Source organism: Vicia villosa, unplaced genomic scaffold (genome assembly GCF_029867415.1).
Source record: "Vicia villosa cultivar HV-30 ecotype Madison, WI unplaced genomic scaffold, Vvil1.0 ctg.001193F_1_1, whole genome shotgun sequence".
NCBI classification, from domain to species: Eukaryota; Viridiplantae; Streptophyta; class Magnoliopsida; order Fabales; family Fabaceae; genus Vicia; species Vicia villosa.
This window is the reverse complement of record NW_026705528.1, coordinates 368,316-374,315: the sequence shown is the minus strand read 5'-3', so window position 1 is coordinate 374,315 and position 6,000 is coordinate 368,316.

Below are 6,000 nucleotides of genomic sequence, written 5' to 3'. Positions count from 1 at the left end.
AAATCGCAATAATCACCTTTTACTAGGGGTTGTTACAGTAATCAACCAATTAATCTAGATTTTTTCGGTGTTACAGTAATCAAACATCAAGTGTGAGAACTGTGTTGCGGAGATCAAATCGCTTTCTATCCTTCCGTTAGAGAAGATAGCGTATTACGATTGGAAGAATGTTAGCGATAATAGGGGTTGTTGACATAAACAATTACAATTATCATAATGGTTAATGGGAATGGTTGTAGCAGCCTAACAAAAAAGATTAAATAAATCTTTTCAACACACAAGATAGTAAATGAGAAAGGTGGAACTTGCAGGTGTGTGAGTCAATAAATATTTAGGCGTGACTTAGAATCGTGACACTTATATAGGAATAACAGTTAGAACCATCATTGATTGGTCAAGCGTGAGATGTGGGGGTGGGGGTGGATGATTATTAATTGTTGATATGACAATGAGACCATGTTTTAGTGCAGTGATTTTGTGTGAAGTTTACTTGCTCACCAACAAAATAGGCACATTGGCGGCATGGGACTCTTAATCACATACAATTACAACTAATAACGTAAATATGATTTATAGTGTATTTAGATTGAAGATTGAGTTCTAACTAATACTTTTCTTTAAAATAGATATGATAAAAAAATTGTCTTAGAATTTATATTTTGATGATGTATCTAACTTACTTTAGGCACGTTAAATTAACATCACAAAATTTTAAAAAATGAGTTTATAACATATTGTAAGCGCATTGATCAAACTCACAAAATTGTGAATATGTATTCATTATATTATGGCATATACAAAATTCTTCAAACACATTAATTCAATTGGATAAATTTGTGAAGTCGTGTTCATTTTGTTAAAACATATCCAAAAGAATTAACGATAGAAATATCACAACCAATAAAGTAAATATGATCTATAGTCCATGTTAGATAGAGTTCACACTAAACTTTTTTAAAAAAATTAGATAAGATCAACTTTTGTTTAGATCAAACTTATTGAATAATTAAACAAAAATTTAAAGAATGCATGCCTTAGTTGTAATCCTCTCAACTAATTTAACCAAATTTTACAAGTCTCGAAATTTATACTTTGATGATGTATGTAACACAATTTAAGCGCGTTAATTTAACATCACAAATTTTCAAACGCGCAATGATGATACAGTAAACACATTAGTTCAAATTCACAAAATTTAAAACTCGTATGTTTTATGATATATCCAACGTATTTCAAACGTGTTAGTTCAATGACACTAATTTTTACATTCACGTCAAACACGTTGATTCAATGACACAAACTTTTGAATTCACGTTTTATTTTCCCAAAACATATAAATTGATTTTTAATGTAACAAAATCAAATGTATCTATTATATTTTAAGGGCGTTAATTTAATATCACAAACTTCTAGACTAACAATAGTAATGTGTACAACATATAGTTAGCACATTGGTTCGAAATTACACAATTTCAAACTCACATGTATTGTAACATATGTAATGCACTTCAAACGCATTAACTTAATGACACAAACTTTTGAAGTCATGTCAAACACGTTAATTTAATGACACAAACTTTTGAAATCATGCCAAACACATTAACTCAATGACACAAGCTTCCAAACTTACGTTTATCATCCTTAAACATATCCCTTGATTTTAACAGTAAAAAATCAAATGTATTTAGTCTAAATTTTAACTAAATACATTAAATCCTGTATTTACATTTGAATTTAAACTACCTATAATTTAAATTATGTAGAATATTTACCTCTAATATTGGTCCATTGTAAATTTTGCTAGAAAACACATATTTTAACATTTGAACATAATTTATTGTGAATCAAATTTTACCATAAATCTAGAAATTCACTAAATCATTACTTAACCAATTTACTATGATCTAGATACCAAATAACATGGTAAAACCACAATTGGCTACCTAACTACTCACCTGAGAGACTTGGAGTTTCCTCAGGCAGGACCAAACATATAAGTCTCGCCTATGAGGTATTACCGAAGTCTAGTCTAAGCGACTTAGTTTAAAGTCTTGTATGAGGATTGGATAGAGTTTATTCTCGAGAGGTCCATCACCTCGCCATAGGTACTTATAGTCTCATCAAATGAGTTTAATATAACTACACCTGAAGGGCTAAAACTTCCCTTTAAACACGATACCTAAACTCCCCGCCCGAGAGACTTGGAATTTCCTCGAGCGGGACCCAACATATAAGTCTCGCCCAGGATGTGTGACTGAATTCTATCCTAAGAGGTCTAATGCCTCTCCTGAGGGACTCAAAGCCTAGTAATTTTGGTTTGTCACACCATATCACTAAGAAACTTAGGGCCTCAGGATACTCCGGCGCTTTATAGTCTAAAAGCACTTCTCCCTTTTACAAATTCTTTGTGCTTGAGAGATTGTGTAGTATTATATTTATTAAATACCTAGCAAAGTTGGGAGATATTTATCCCTCAGAAGGGGTGATGACCATATTACGCCTCCTGATGGGAATTGCCTCGCCCTAATCACCCCCCACTCATCCAGTTACGGGAAACATGGAGAAAGATATTTTTTGGATAATAGAAAGTCGGAGTCAATATTTTATCCATGTCCACCTAAAAAGTAGAGATTCAACTGTCCACCATTGACTAGTGGGTGGATATCATTCCTAAGAAAACCCTAGGCCCATGGTCCTCAATAAGTACTTTTTTCACTAATGGGAGAACATACAGATCATTACTCTTTAAGCATAACGCTGACATACAAAGCCTCTCTAATCGCGTAAGGTGGCCCCTCTTAATACCATAAACACGATAATCACGACCATACAGGTCCTCCCTCCCCTACGGGAAAGGCCTAACCATTGTAAAACTACAAAGGCGTCTGAGTATCCCCTTACTCGTGTGTGGATACCATGCACACATGTACTTTTTGACATGTACAAATATGGAATAAAATGGCCTAGAGGAAACAATACAAAGTTCTCCGAGGGTATACGAATATCACATGTCGCACATATTTAGATTTCTAGTCACCCATTGGTCATAACACCCACTCATTGGTGGCTTCATTGTCAGACAATCCATCACCCACTTATGAAACATGATGAGTGACATGTCCTTAGGCACTAACGGTATTGAAGACTCAATCAAAGGGGGGACCATGTTCTCTAGAATAATAGGGAATAATGGTTTTCATGTTCCACCCTATTGAGAGAGAAGCAGAATTGGATCCAAAAATCCAGGGCTAATAGACCTCTAAATACATGGTTGTCCTTATTATATGTTTTTAGCAAGTGCAATTAGAGTCCACCGTGGGACCCACTAAAACTAATATGTGTCACATTCATCATCATTTACCAGTCACTTCTGTCCCCTTCTCCACGAGGATGGAGAAACAAAGCTTAGATATAGTTGTCAACACCATTGCATGAGGGTTTGCTGGTGGTGGAGAATCCATCTCTTCCTACCGAAATTATGTTAGGTGGGTTTAAACGGCAAGTATTATACCCCTCAGGCTTGAAGAATCCATGATGGCTTTGTCATACTTATAGTCACGAAGGCCACAATGAATGTTGTGGTGATACTAGGTTTTTTGAGTGTATCCTTGTTGAAAGAATGGTTAATGCATGCCCCTATTATGCTTACATGCTTTGACAAGACATCTTCTCTTGTGTTATTATCCCTAAAACCATGTGCAATCTCATACGCTTTAAATGAACACAAATTATTCTTAACCATAATTATGTACTTTTGTAGCAATGGATCTTTTTCTTAAGTTTCCCCTTAAATTTGGAAAGCATGTGTTGCGAATATATATATATATATATATATATATATATATGTGTGTGTGTGTGTGTGTGTGTGTGTGTGTGTGTGTGTGTGTGTGTGTGTGTGTGTGTGTGTGTGTGTGTGTGTGTGTAGTTTAACCTCTTCTGCTCCCATCTTTGACAAAGGTGTGAGGTCAACAATGAAAGCTTCAAATTTTTCTTAGTTATTGGTGGTAGAAAATTTGAAATGCGAGGGTACCTCCATTATGATCCCTTTATCATTCTCAAGAATGAGATCGTCTCCAATTCCTCTATTATTCGACGATCCATCAGTGAAGATGATTAGAGCTTTGGGGGCCTTCTTGGGTTCCAAAGAGATGTCAAACTCTAAAATATGAATTAACCACTTAGCTATTTTCCCTACTAATTCTGGTATATAGAGGATTTTCTTAAATGGTTGGTATGTCCAAACCACTACTGAATATTCTAGGAAGTATCCTCGCAAATTTCTTAATGTTAAAACCAAGGCCAAATCAATCTTCTCAATCTTCTGGTAGAGGATCTCGGAATCTGCTAGCGCCTTAGAGATAAATTAATTTGGTTTCTAAATGTTGTCTACTAGTTTTTCAATGTTGGGAAAAATGTAGGAATCTTTGGAACATGTCTTGTTAAGGTCGGTGTAATTGACATGTATACGCCATATATTTAATGTGTTCTTTAACTCTAGTATGTTCGACAACCACTATGTGTACCTCAATTATGAAATTAATTTTTCCTAGAGAAGTCTCTTAACAGTGTTCCTAGTAGCTTTGGCTTTCGCTGGTGTTTGACATTGTCTCCTTTGGGTGACGTACTTGATGGAGGGGTCAATATTCAACTAATGACAAGAAACCATGGGGTCGATCCCATCATCTTTTCACGTGAAACAAACAATATATCAACATTGGCTTTAAGGCTCTTGGTGAGTTTTTACAATGCAAAATTGGGGATAGTGAGTCTAATCTTCATCAATATTGTCGGTTGTCTTGGTTCCTTTTTTGGGATTTGTGGCATTAGGCCTCTATCAGGCTTGCATAAATAGTTATGGGTTAATCATAAATGTTGCGGTATTTCATTTTCAGGTGGAACTTGTAAGCAACGACATTAAGGAATGTTGCAAAAGGTGTCCCCAAGATACAGTTATAATCACTTTTTCAATGAACCACCAGGTATTAAATATCCATAATCATGGCATTTATCCCTTCACAAAAGGTCGCCTTAAGTTATATGTAACTACAAGGAAGAGTTACTAAAACGTTGTGTTAATGTAGGGTGATAACTTTTCCTTCCTCAAGCCTAACTTCTCGAAAATTTTAATGTGCATAATTTTGCATTAGTTTCCTTCATCAATGAGGATCCTTAATACATCAAAGTTAGCCATGGTGGCCATAATTACCAAAGGAAAGATCTCGTTGTGGATACCTTTCACATTCTCGTCGTCTTTGAACCCCAAATGGATCCCTAAGGCTTCTCTTTTGATGATAACTCTTCCTTCCATTTATCACCACTAAGTATACAATCTTTCTCTTCACGGTCCCCTTAAATGTCATCTTTGGTTATGGGAACCCTTCAATGATAGATGCAATTCAGTGATGTCCCTAGAGACAGATGTTGTGTACTGTCGTTTTCCCTTTGTGTCTTCCTCTTCTTCACTAATGTCTCTCCTTTTACTAGGGCCATCAATGACTTCAATTATCTTCTGTAGTGGTGTGCCACGTTGGAGAGGGGAGCGTTCCCTTCGTGAAGAGGAGGTGTCCTTTTAGGCATATCTATCAATTCTTCCTTTTTTAATTGATACTTATATAAGATTCTTCAAGTTGATGCACTTATTTGTATCATGCTCACGAATCTTGTTAAATATGCAGAATTTGGATTTGCCAATCCATGTTGACTCTTTTACAGGGTAGGGAAACTTTACCCTAACCTCTTTAAACTCAGCGTTTGCACATTCCTTTATAATTCTCTCGCAAGAAGTATTCAATGGGGAATAATTAGAAATTTTAGACTATTGTCCTTAGTGTATTTCTCTATCTATGTCTCTTTCACATTTGGTGTCCCTTTATCTTCCACTCCTTGCATTTTCTAAGACCATGTTTATTAATATGTCCTTAGCCAACATATTATCTTGGTAGTTGATGTATGGTTGAGCTCTAGTGAGGAGGTCATTCATGCTCCAACCATCGTTCAAGC